Raw genomic sequence first — 14,424 nt, forward strand, 5'->3', positions numbered from 1 at the left:
CTCACTCCCCTGACCAATCCCCCATCCACTCCTCAGAAAGGGTAAGGTCTGACATGGGGAGTCTACAAAGTCTGGCATAACAAGTTGAGGCAGGACCAAGTCTCCCCGTGTCAAGACTGAGCAAGGTATCCCTCCATAGGGAATGAGCTCCAAAAAGCCAGTTCATGCACCAGAGATGAATCCTGATCCCACAGCCAGTGGCCCCTGGACTACCCAACCCACAGAACTGTCACCCACAGTCCCATACAGTTTCCTCAGCTATCAGTCCAGAGTCTGTGAGCTCAGCTCAGCTGTCTCTGTGGGTTTCCCCATCACGAACTTGACCCCTCCTTGCTCATATAATCCCTTGTCCCTCTCTTTGACTGGACTTGGCCCAGTGCTTAGCTGTGTATCTCTGCATATGCTTCCATCAGTTACTGAATGAAGATTCTATGATGATAATTAGGTTGGTCATCAATCTGATTATAGGGGAAAGCCAGTTCAGGCACCCTTTCCACTATTGTTAGGAGTCTTAGCTGAGGTTATACTTGTAGATTCCTGGGAGTTTCCCTGGCACCAGATTATTCCCTAACCCTATAACGGATAGGAGGATGACTCTTGGTAAGTTGACCACACCACAGTGGATGGTTCTACACCCATGAGAGTAGGGGCAATAAAAATTGGACTTGATGGATTATTTAGAAAACAAGAGATAGAAGGATGATGAGAGGGAAGAGGAAAAGAGGTAGATCTGGGGAAAGTTGGGAGAAGAAATAAAGATGAATATGATCAAATTACATTATACAAAATTCTCAAAGCTTCTTTTGTTGTGAGCCTAGTCTTTAATGACTGAGTCGTCCCTCCAGCCACAGACCTATTAATGTCTAGTATAACTTGAGCCCATGCTATAATTGATAGTCAATGCCTCTTATTGCCTGGATGGTCAGGAACTGGAACGAGAAGCTAGATGTCCCAGAGACAAAGAAAGAAAAAAATTAACAAAATTATTTCTAATGATATTCTTCTATATCCATAGATAGGTACCTAGCCCAATTACCATCAGAGAGTAGATTTGGGGGAGAGTAGAACGAGGGGTGGGGGTAAGAGGAGTGGAAGAGAGCAAGGCTTAAGTCAGGATATTTTGTATGAAAGAAGAATAAATAAAAAGAAAAAGGAAAGCAAATAAAATCCAAGTTTGATATTGAGAGAAAAATCTCAAAGAATTTATAAAATTTATTTTAAAAAGTTTTATAGTAGGATGTTTATAAGGATAAAAGAAGAAAATATCACATGATGCAATAAATACTAATCCTAAGTTCCCACCATAGTTTTTAACAGTAAACTGGTCTCTTTAAAACAGTCATATACTATATGAAAAATAATAAAGTCTTACAGCTTCAAGGAAAGCATGTCTGGACCTACAAAATGGGCTTTGGAGGCCTTTCTTGCCCACAAGATTATTCCTTTGCAGTTCTTCAGCTCATGTTGAAGGAGTTGCAATGAATTGGTGAAAAAGATGAGAGATGCATGTTAGACTGGTGAACTTCACTTTCAGATCCTGTAGGTCTGATGTTTCCACAAACCTCTGAAGTTGATATTAAAGGCTCAGGGATATTTCTAGTAGCTATGGCTATGATATCATAAAAATAGATTAAAGCTTATTTTTGTGGAGTTATAGTCTTCAAAACAACTAACACACTCTATAAGGAAAAAGAAGACTCAAACAAGCTTCAATCTATTCAAATAAGAATACACTTTTAGAGTCTGAAAAGCAGGGCAAGAGCCATATTTTTGAGCATATTGTCCAGAAGAAACTAAAAGACACCTGCCTATAAATTCATCTTAAGTTATTATCTTTTTACAGCAACAATTAAGAACCAAGAAATACTAGCGGGTCTTAATCTCCTATATGTAACCGCTCACACTCTGCTTTAAAAAAATATAGCTTGTCCCTTTGTCTGCACTTTGTAATTCTGGCCAAGTTGTGAAAAAGATGCTGACTTTTATTTGGCCAGAGAGTATTTGGAAAAATCTCAAAATCATTCATTAGGGAAGCAGAGGTTATTTGAAATACTGAAGAAATATTACAGTTATCCCTGAGTCACTGAAATTCCAGATTCACCTACTGCTAGCTTCCAATTAATTAACTAATTAATTAGCTATTTCATGAGCTTCTATACTTTGCATGGCTTGTGACAAAAACAGCTTTGGCTCCATGTCTCTGAACTTTATTTATTATTTCATTTACTAATTCATCAGCTACTTAGAGCCTTGTGCTCTGATATTTGCAGCCAGTGGTTTGCTCAAGGCTTACTGAAAGACTAGATCATTACTCACTAGACTGAGAGTCTGAGCAACTCACAATCAACAAGTTTCTTTGGGTTATATCAGAGTATCTTATGGGCAACCCCTTTCAATATATTCCTGAGAAACTTTCTATAATTTATCACAGTTTAGGTTTTTTTTTTTTTGCTCGTTTAGTGAGCAATATCTGTAGTAAGCAATTTCAGTGACAATATTATTATGGTCACAATAATACTACAGAGTGCCACCCTACTTTACCCCTGGATATCGCTGCTAGGCAGATTGTGAGTGAAGTATGTTTAGAAGGGCTACATTTTTTGTTATTCATGAACTTTGTTGAACATCTTCCATAGGGCATCACCTTTCATTCCTGCTGAACATCAGGAAGTTCTTTGAAAAGTAACTAGGAAATAATGAATGTTTTATTTAGTTAGTCACATTTTGCTAAGAATTTTTTGTTATTATCATTGTTCCCATTTTGTCAGTAACTCTGAGTAATAGAACAATTTGAACAATTCCAGGTTAAGTCTGTTATTGGAGCGGAAGCATACATTCATTAAATGAAAGTTATGTGGCAGGCACCATCTGGTTTTAGATTACATGATTTTAAACTTCTATTTTGGCTTTAAAACAATTGTGAAAATGTTCTAAGAGATCAGCAATTACATAAATATTAGAAGCATTAGACTGATGATTAATGAATTTCTTTGCCTTAGTAAACAACCGGGACTACATTTCAACAACAATTCAGGTATAACATTTTCTCAGAGGGATTTCATAACAGAATTCATCACCTAACCGCAGCCCCAAATCACTACTCCTAGATGGATATATATATATATATATATATATATATATATATATATATATGCAGCTAGAGAGTGAGAGCCTTACTCAGCAAAGAATAAATACCTCCTTGACAGGGCCCAAACTTCTTCACATCACTACAGAGTAACACAGAGGCAAAGAAGTTGCCAGAGAGAGGGAAAAAATAGAAACCTGATTTAGCATGGCCATTTACACTCCCTGGAAACATCTCAGGGCCTGAACCACACATCAGAAGGTCAAGGGTCATCATCTTCTATGGCTTTAAGTTAATGCTGTTGCCAAGAAGCAAACATCATCAGAAACTATTGACTACAGAAATCTAAAGAGTGTTTGTACCAAGGGGCATCCATTCGTTCAGCAGGACCATAATTTTACAAGAAGAAGTTAGCATTGGCAGGTGAGGCGTGATATATTTGACCTTCAATTGTGAATCCAGCAGCAAGTAGAGAAACGTCTGGACAATATATTTCCTGCTACCAGGTTACCTATAAAATACAGCACACTCACAAAGGCAGTAACAGATGAATATAACAGCATGCCATTTAGATCATCCCAGAGTCTCTGGACTACATGGAAATGAAAAGCGTTGGTAATCTTGCCACCCTCAAAAGCTTTGCTCCTTGGGCTTTCTGACATGTCAGCACCTGTATTAATACCACAGCTGCATTCCAGTCCCTGAGACACTAACTGCCCTGAAAAATAGAAAGCAAAATTCAATAGGATCAGCTTCTTCAAAGCCCTAGTAGAAATGGCCCTAGTTTAATGATCCAAAGCTGATTGGTCTCTTACTGTACCAAAGACAAAGAGATCGCTTTAACTCATTCAAAGTTACATATTTCAATGTCTGAGTTCATAATTTCAAACAATATTTCTCAGCTGTTCATCACATTTTTGTTGGCTGTATACAAGGTGCAGGTGCTGTGGGTACAAAGACAGATAAGACAACCCAAGTCCTGCCATTTAAAGACTGGCAAGCAGGGGAATGAAGGTTTTCACTGTAGAGATTTAGCCCTAGTTTTCAGAGTCTGTGGAGGATATTTGGAAGTCTAAAGATTAGTCCTAAGTGTAGTGTAGGGAAAATGTCCCTGGCGGACTGCTTCTGTGAAGTGTTAGAGACTGTGCGTGGGATTGACAGAATGGAGAGATATGAAAGTCTTGCCACAGAAGAACATACTATGTTGGAAATATTACCAGCTATCAGTGTGGTGAAGATAGCCTGTGACCTTGCAACACTGGGGATGATTCTGTAAGGAAACCGGGATCAGTTCAGGGAAGGGTTAGATCAATGAATATGAACTCTGCTCACAAGGGAGAGCAGTGAAATTATAGGTCTCAGTAAAATTACCTGGTCTCCAGCTAGGAGGGTGTGATTTACTGATAACATTTCAACCACTAGCAGTAGCTAACACTGGTACAGACAGACTTTGGGGAATTTTAACAAGATGGAAAAGTATGCTGATTTATCCCTCCAGGAATAGACTTGAATGAGAATTTGAAGGCATAAGAAAGGAAGGCAGAAAACCATCTAAATCATTATAAGCCAATGCTCAGAAAGGTCAAGTTATTTCTCTAGTCTAGAAAGCTAAGAGTATGCGCACAATCTGAAACCAGAGCTTTACGATGAAATCTCTCCTCTCTTCTCTGTGTATTTTGTAATGATATCCTGTTGCAAGAATTCTATTTGCCAGAGCTCAATCTTACTGCTAGGGGTGGAAGTGAAGAAAATAAGCTCTGGAGGTTGAAACTGGGGCTTAACAAGCAGAGGGCCCCACAGGTCATGGAAAGCATTTGCTAGAACTGGGCAGTTTTGCTGATTAAATTTCAATTCCTTGATCAGATTCTTATTAGAGTAGAGCATAATTAAAATTCATTTAATTGGCATCACACTTCAGCAGATAATTAGAAAAGTGATGTACACATTTAGATCATTGTCCTTTTTGGCTACACAATAATGTAAAAGAAAAATTGGGCAAGCAATGACTACTTTTGGAAATTGCTAATGATCAATAGAGCCTTTTGCTCTGCTAGGCTCTGAGTGTGGACAATTCCATGTACTACTGTTACAGCCACCTCAGAAAGCATGTTATGTTATCTGAATTAGCCATATTTATTTTCCTTGAATTAAAGGATACACAGAAAGGCTTATCAACTTGTTCCATATCACAAAGCAAGAGTTAGAAGTAAATTTTGGTCTAACCAATTCTTAAGCATCTTCCCTATTCCTTTTCTTTTCCATCATCTACATTATGAATGCTGTGGAATGAAATTCCATCATTCTCCCCCCTATATCATAGTTTAAAATCTTATGTGGGAAGAATGAAGACGTCTATCTGATATAAACTGGGTTCCTCAACAAACAGGCTCTGAGACAGAGAGGTGGTACAAGATGGTCCAAAAGCAGTGGTTCTCGACCGCCCTAATGCTGTGACCCTTTAATATAGTTTTTCATGTTGTGATGACCGCAACCATAAAATTATTTTCATTGCTAATTAATAACAGTAATTTTACTACTTATATAAATCATAATGTAAATATCTAATATATCTGACATATGACCTCTGTGTCCAAAGGGGTGACAACCCATAGGATGAAAACCAAAGGATCTATTTCTGTGCAGAAATAGCAAGCCAGACTAAGTTCTAGGAGAAGCTCTGGTTTTGAAGACATGAAAAGTCTTTAACAAAACATCCAAGCAGCTACAACCTTGGGATGACTTTCTATTTTGTTTCAATTGGGAATGACTCACCACTAGATGTGCTGGACAGGTACATGACCTTGGGCAAGACAGCCATGTCAACAGAGGGTAGAGGTAAGCATAATCTGGAGGGAGAAGCTAGTATGTCCAAATCTGTGAAGTCCCTGAAAAAGACAACAAGGAGACCAAGGAGATTGAGTCCCATATGTAAAAGCAAAGAGCCTTTATTTTAATCAAGTTTGCAAACTCGGTCTCTCCACATGTTCAATGTATTGGAATAAACGGAAACGGAGAGCCCCAGCTCAATCAGAATAGGGTTTTATAGGAGTAAATGTGAGGGTGAGGGGTTTCTGAGATTTTAGGACCCCTGAATGGCTGACATTTGTCTAGGGGTGTCCTGGTGAGTGTGTTCTGGCAGGTGGTCCTATCTACTGCAGTTGAAATGTTAGGCATTTCCTTGGGATGGCCTGTTCTTGGGTGGAGGTCAGGTAATCTCAGCTTGTGGTTCTTCCTGCAACCATATATTGCTTCAGGGTAAACTACTGAGACTCAGGCTTCCATTTAAATTTATCGATGGCCAAGTTCTACTCTGGCAGGTGATAATGGTTGGAAGTAAAGAACTTCCTTTGGTGACCTGCCCATACTTAGTTTATCATGGCTGGCTCCCACAAAGCCTTCTGCACTGATGAATCTTAGAGAGGGTCAGCACATTATCCTCTGAAAGGAATGAATATCCTTACAACCATGACCTCTTCTCTGCTACAGTGAGAAGTCTTTTGCTTGAAAGGGTCTTCCAGTTCTATAAGGAGGAGAAAGCTAGTGGTGAGGACTTGACCATATCATGATGGTTGTTGTGGAGGTTTGAATAAGAATGGCACCTAGTGTAGTAGTAAGAGTAGCAGGGCTGCATCTCCAGCATCCTGGCTGCCTCCGGCTAGCTTTACCCGAAATAATTACATGGACACTGTATTCTTTTAATCACTGCTTGGCCAATTTCTATCTAGTCTCTTCTACGCTAACTCTCGCACCTGGACTAGCCCATCTCTAATAATCTGTGAGCACCAGTCTTAGTGAGCACTGGTCTTACCGGGAAGATTCTAGCCTACATCCATCCTGGGTTGGAGCTTCATCACGTGTGTCTGCTTGGGAGCAGGGAGCATTGCATCTCTGCTCCAGAGCGCAGAGCTGTCAAGTCTCAGCTCACTTCCTCTTCCTCCCAGCATTCTGTTCTGTTTACTCCTCCCACCTATGTTTTAACCTATCAGCGCAAGCAGCTTCTTTATTTAACCAATGACCTTCCTCCATCAGCCTAGAAGCTCATATAATTAAATGCTTAGTCACCAGGAGTGGTACCATTTGAAAGGATTAGAAGGATTAAGAAGTGTTAGAGGAAGTGTGTTACTGGGAGGTGGGGTGGGATTTGAGTTTTTAAAAGCCCATGCCTTGCTGGGAATCACCCTTTCTGCCTACAAGTAATGATATAGATTTCAGCTATTGCTCTGGCATCTGCCCGCATACCACCATGCTCCCTGCCATGATGATAATGTACTGAATCTCTGAAACTGTAAGCCAGTTGCTAGTTAAATGCTTTATTCTATAAGAGTTTCCTTAGTCAGTAGTGTCTCTTCACAGCAATAAAGCAGTGACAAAGATAGATAACAGCAACTGAGGAACAGAAGAAAATGAGACAAGCAAACTACTCTTTTGTTTTGTGCATAAATGTAATCTTATTACTTATTCATCAAATTACATATGTTCCTAGGTAGTCAGTTTTATTCTAAAACACAGCTCTCAGGGCCATAATTTAATTGTCTAATACCAATTATGGTGGGAGTGAGGAGTAAATAGTATTGCCCTGTTGTGACATCACAGGAACTTTAACATCCTTAACACCCATTTTCACTACTCAACTCTCTTGACTATGTTTGTGAGATAATTTATGCCTTAGCACTGCTTATAGTTCATACCTTGAGTTGGATGTATATGCATTTGTGATATATTCTGTTACCACTAATGATGAATACAGGATAGCTGCCCACATTCCCTGCAAATCCAAAGTCAGCATGTATTGTATAGAGAAGAAATATATGAGATGCTCTTCTTAAGACAACTATAAAGAGCTTTTTAGTGCCTCTAAGAATTTACTTTCATTATCAGTCCAGAAGGTAAGACCAGTTCTAGTCTTCTAAGTCAGTAATTCATAGGGTCAAATTTGCAGTTTTCCAAAATCAGAAGAGTCTAACAGATTTTTTTTTCCTTAACACCAACTCTACTTAATTCTTGTGTTCAGCAAGTATCGATTGAACACCTGTTATGGTCATGTCCTGAGAATAAGGCTTGTGAACAAACCAAAAACTCTGTTGCTAAAACTTCAATTCTAGTAAGTTCCAAGGATAGGCAGAGTCATACAAAGACAATCAGTCATACTTTGGTGTGGGTATATTTAAAAGAGTAAAGTACACACACATATGTCATTGTTGATCTTTGGTTATAAGTACCTTGAGGAGAAAGAATACAAGTTGCTACATTTTCCATTATAGCATTTAACAGAGACATACACAGAGAATTCATATAAATAGAACTTGGTGAATGAATGAATGACCCATAGTTGTTTCTCTTGGGATGACTTTTTGTCAAGTGTATCACTTCCCATGAGATCTGTACACATGGGATTCTAGATACTGTATAATACTTTCTGAAGAGAAGATACCCTGAGCTACTTGAGAAAGGGCTGCTCTTTCCTTGATGGCTTCTAAATACAGACTTTCCTATATCCTATTGATCTCTTTCTAAAAACAAACAAACAAAAAACAAGACAACAACAACATAAGCACAAAAGACTCTTCAAGAAATAGGTATGTGTTATAGAAGGCAGCCACATTCCTCCAAAATAGAAGTATTCTTTGCTGAGCAACCCAACAGTAAATTCAAAAGTTTTACCTTGAGGATCTTGCAAAGAAGTGGTGTATAATCATAAGTGGTGACACCTATTAGGGATTTAGTATCTGTACACTATCAAATCTCCATGCGGCCCCATCAAAAGGCCATATTTCCGAACCATGTAACTACTGAGGAGCTTCTGTTGACAGGATAAGTTGTTCAAAGTCACATATCCATCAAATACTAAATTTAACCATTGGCTTCCTTTTAATAGTTTCAAAGACATCTCCTAAAATAGGTGTGTCAAGAATAGGAAAGTCTGTCATGAACCAGGCTTCCTGTGGTGAATCTTGGTCTCTACTGTTTAACAACATATTTAATGAGCATCTTTTTATTTTCTGTGAATATAAACAATGAGGGTACCTAGCTCAACACATTACTGAGGATAGCATGAGTTAATGACACGGGAAAACATGAAGATACTTATTTAGGAGCCAAATCCATGAAATGTGTGTGTGCACACGTGCGCACATGTGTGTGAATGTTTGTCTGAATATATATGGGCACTATATGCACAGCCAATGACTGTGGGAGTCAGAAGGGATGCTGGATCCCTTGGGCCTACAGTAAGGGGTATTTATAAGCAGTCATATGGGTAGTAAAACTTAGTTTGCTTCTTCTTCAAGATCAGAAAGTGTTTTTAACCATTGAGCCACTGCTTTAGCCACATAATTATCTTTTTTATTTATTTAGTTTTACTTTACCTGGCCTAGAAAAAAATAGGGTTTTATATAAACTATATATGCGTATTTTATTACGGAGAATTATACCTCTATTCCTTATTCATCTCCCTGCCCCCCTTTTCTCTTATTGTACACTTTCACCCTTTGTAGCCCCTCCCCTTTTTCCCTACTGTCTTTCCCACTACCTTCCTCTAAAAACTTCTTTATTCTTTTTAGTTTTATAAACCCCTTTCTAGCTTCCTGTCCTTTAACCAAATTTGTTCCCACCTGAATTAGCATTTTTAATATTTATTGAATAAATAGAGGCTGAGATCTATACACACATGAGAGAAAACATGTAATACTTTTTTTCTGAACTTGATTATGGAGTAATATTTCATTTGTATTTTAATAAATAAAGCTTACCTGAAGTTCAGAATAAAACAAACATATTGCTCAGCCTTACAGACCAGACAGTGGTGACACACCTTTAGACCCAGTAACCATGCTAGTTTGCCATAGAAACCAAACAATACTGGTGCGTACCTTTAATCCCAGCACTAGAGAGGAATATAAAATGGGAGGAGACAGTTCTTACACACAGTCCCACTCTGAGATTCCTAGAGGCAGGATTGCCATTTCAAACTGAGGTAGAGGGAAGAGTCAGTGGCTGACTGCTTTCCTTTTCTGACATTCAGGTTGAAGCCCAATTTCTGTCTCTGGGTTTTTATTAATCATGACACAGGGTTACCTCACCTAGTTTAATGTTTTCCACTTTCATTCATTTTCCTGCAAATTTCATTTTTCATAATATCTGGATAAAATTCCATTGTATATATGTATCATGTTTTCAATATCCATTAATGTGCTGGTGGATAGCTAGGCTGATTCCATTCCCCTACTGTTGCAAGGAGACAATAAACCCAGATCTACAAGTGTCCTGTAGTAAGATGCACAGTCCTTTAGATATATGTGTGACAATGTTGCCGCCCCTCCCCTTGCCATGGCTTGAAACTAATTCTATTGATGTTCCTCCTGTGAGGATGAGAGAGAGAGGAGCTTCTTTCTTGCCTATATAGGAAAATGCTGTGGTTCTATTGTTTCTGTGGTGTTGGGAACAGAACCCAGGGCATTGCACAGGTTAGATAAGCGCTTGTCTCACAACAGAGACTGATTTGTTAAAAACCCATCAGAAAGTGGCAGCAGAATCAAGCTCAGCCTCATGCACAGAAGTGCTCAGGGGTAGACAAAACGGAGTGTTCTCTTCTGCTTGAGTCGTAAATATGCATTTCCCAGCTAGGAATCACTGCATACCAAACTTTTCTGCTCAATTCTGTTCTCCCTTGGTGTTCTCCCACATCGCATGAACACGGAGTGCTGAAAGCACACCCAGGGCAAACACTTCCAAAGGAAAGGTCAAAGGTTACTCAGTATGTCACAAGCTCAAGTGCTTTTACAGAAAATAGGGAACACTGAATTCACACTGGAGCTTTTAAATTCCCAGAAAACATTGTGTCATTTCAGCGAATCAGAGTTGGTCTTTTTCTAAAATGTTGCTTAATAATTCTTTTTTTTTTTTTTGATTTTTCGAGACAGGGTTTCTCCGTAGCTTTTTGGTTCCTGTCCTGGAACTAGCTCTTGTAGACCAGGCTGGCCTCGAACTCACAGAGATCCGCCTGTCTCTGCCTCTTGAGTGCTGGGATTAAAGGCGTGAGCCACCACCGCCCGGCTTGCTTAATAAATCTTTAAAAAAATTTTGAGCCTTTTTTTTATAGTGTGTCATATTGAGTTTTCAGTCTTCTATGGGACTAAGATGGGGCTGAAGCAGGTAGCAGGAAAGAATAAATTTTGAGAGGTTGTAGGAACTTTTAGCTATAGGAAGAAGTAGTAGAACATTGGAACCTTCATTCCCTCTAAACTGACCTGACCTAAATCATGAATGCCCTGATAGGAGGAAAATGTATTTGAGTGTGTGTGATATGTCCATGTGTGAGTTTGAGTGTGATGCATATGTATGCAAGTGCATATGTGTTGTGCATACATGCCCAACACACATACCTGAGTCAAAAACACCAAAGAACCTTATTTTAATATGGATAAACAGTAAAACCAGTACTAGTGTGTGTGAATTTTGATGTTGTTAGAAAATCTGGGATGATGATGTAGCTGGAGTTTCCTCAGTCGGCAAGTAGACCTCTTAACTAGTAAAATCCTTGTCACACTGAATGTGAATCAATTAATGGTCTCCTCGGAAGTTCTGTGAGATATTCTCTGGCTATTCCTCTTCAAATCAGGAAGATGCAAATCACAGAATGGTTAAAGAGAGGATTTGATCACAGCTTTTAATAGTCCCCAAAACACTGCCTTTATATTCAAATCCCACCATGGCGGCATGTCTCTTGTTGCCTTAATAGCCACACCCCAAGTAGTGATGAAACTTTCTTTCCTGTTTGTTTTCACAGGTTTGGGAGATTGGATATATGGCATTGGTAACCAGCATCTAAGAACGTGATGCAATCACCAAACATGCTCTGAAAAGTCAGCAGCTTTTCACAAAGGCCAATATAATAAACCTATGATCTACAGCTTGCTTTAAGCACTACCTTCCAATTACCCAACATGCTATTTCTATCTGTTTCTAAAATATAAAGCTACGGAGAAACCCTGTCTCAAAAAATCAAAAATAAAAAGATAAAATATAGCTTCACTAGTCCCCTTCTCCTGATGGAGACACTCAATAAATATTTGCTGAATGAACGGAGAAAATACCACCAGGGTCATGAATTAGTCTTGTGTATTTTACAGATTTATTCTATTGATCTTCCTGAAAAACACTCTCATAAATGGATTCAAATGAATTAAATTTGATGTTCTCTGAAGAAACAAAGCATTGAACTTAAGGATTTTGTAATTGGAAAGTTCTCAATAAAATGCTAAGAATAGAATCTTGGTGCAAACTGCATTTGTTAGACCAGTGAGAGCTATAATAAATACCCCCAAGTTCCAATTGTTTAACTGAATCCTGTTCTTTTTTTTATTTTGGCTTGCATCTTGTCTCTGTGCATGAATTCACATCACCAATTCCTATAGCACTGAGTCTGGATTTTGGGTAGTCAAGGAGAGAAAGAAAAGGTGATACAATGTTTAGTTAATCTCTTGGTCCAGAGTGATAGAAAGCCCTTCAGTTCACATTCTACTAGACAGTTCAGGGCTATTTTTTACTAGCTCATACTGGAAGTTGAAAACTCCTATTCCTGGTAGATCAGCATCAGCTCTGCATTAATCCTCCACTATTGAGTGGAAGGACTATCCTCTGTTGACTCTGTTATTCATATACTTCTCTGTATGCACAGATTCGTGGCAGTCATGACCCTGTGAAGGATTCTGCCCATATAGCATTTTAAGTAATTGTTCTAAAACCCTGTGAAGTATTAGCCTAATTATATATAAAAAAGTAAGCCTTAGAAAAGGGGTATGATTAACTCTTGTAATTGTTGCGGGCTTGCTGCTGCTGCCTGTTGTGCTATCCCCATTTGCTGGAGCTGGGGATGGGACTGGGGGTGAAAAGACAAGGGGTCAGTGGCACAGACTCTGAGAGATTCCAATGTTTATTGGAATTATAGAAGCTCTTTATTGTAGGTCAGGGATTTTTATGGGGTTGGGAAAATTAGGCTGCTGCAGGAACGTTTTTGGTTGGTGTTTTTGAAATTGGCAGTCTTGACTGGAGTGTTGTGATTGGCTAGGAATGCGCATCGTTAGTTACCATACTTTTGGTCTGCTGACAGGTTGTGCTGGCCAATTTTGTTTATTCATTGTGAGTTTGCATGTGCTTCCTTGCGCTTGCGGTATTACTCTGCCTCAAACTCTGACTCCAAAGCTTATTCTACACCCACTAGACCAAAGAAAAATTAAACTTTGGAAGACTTACATAGTTTTCTAAAAGAATCTGAGATTAAGTGACGTTTTACAATATTGGATGACACTAAATTTTAAGCTGCATCAGTTTCTCTGCTTTGGTTGGTGGGCACAAGTCTAGGAAAGATTTTTAAATTACTTAAAGATGGAATAATTATATCTGAAATTAAAAGTGCAAGTGCCTAAGATTTCTTGCCTCTACATGTGTATGTCATATAGACAGACACATATATTTAACATATGTGAACATTAGGCTGTTTGGTGTCTACTTCAGTCACTTCAATTGACCAATGTTTTCTTTCTATTGCCACATTCAAATGATATATATAATATTTGACAGTCATATATTTATAAATATATACATGTATTTGCCAGTGGGGAGGGGAGGGGAAAGAGGAGTAGTGCAGGTTAATAGTGCATTTCTGGGAGGGAAAGAAGCGTTCTGAAGTTGCTGGGGAAAGTTGTATAATTAAATGCAATAAAGTCCAGTGAGCTTCTCTTCTGGGTAGTGCATATTTGTGGTGATATTTCATTTGTATTTTAATAAATAAAGCTTGCCTGAAGATAAGAAAGTAAAACGGCCACACTGATCAGCCATACAGACTAGGCAATGGGGGCACACACCATTAATCTTAGTAGGCATGTTAGTTAGCCACAGAAGCCAGGTGGTAGTGGTGTAAGCCTTTAATTCCAGCACTAGAGAGGAGTATAAGATGGAAAAGACAGCTTTCAGACTCAGTCTCATTCTGAGGATTCACGGGTGCAGGATTGCCATTTCAGTTTGAGGAAGAGGTAAGAGCCAGTGACAGGCTGCTTTGCTTTTCTGATCTTCAGGTTGAGTCACAGAATCTATCTCTGGGTTTTTATTATTCATGCTACACACATTATAGTGTATTTATTAGAGCATAACAAAGCTATTTGTTTTGTTTTGTTTTGTTTCTTTGAGACAAGGTTTCTCTGTTGCTTTGGTGCCTGTTCTGGCACTAGCTCTTGTAGACCAGGCTGGCCTCAAACTCACAGAGATCTGATGGAGGAAGGTCATTGGTTAATTAAATAAAGAAGCTGCTTGCCCTGATAGGTTAAAACAGGAGGGAGGAGTAA

The sequence above is a fragment of the Microtus ochrogaster genome, chromosome 10 (genome assembly GCF_000317375.1).
Source record: "Microtus ochrogaster isolate Prairie Vole_2 chromosome 10, MicOch1.0, whole genome shotgun sequence".
NCBI classification, from domain to species: Eukaryota; Metazoa; Chordata; class Mammalia; order Rodentia; family Cricetidae; genus Microtus; species Microtus ochrogaster.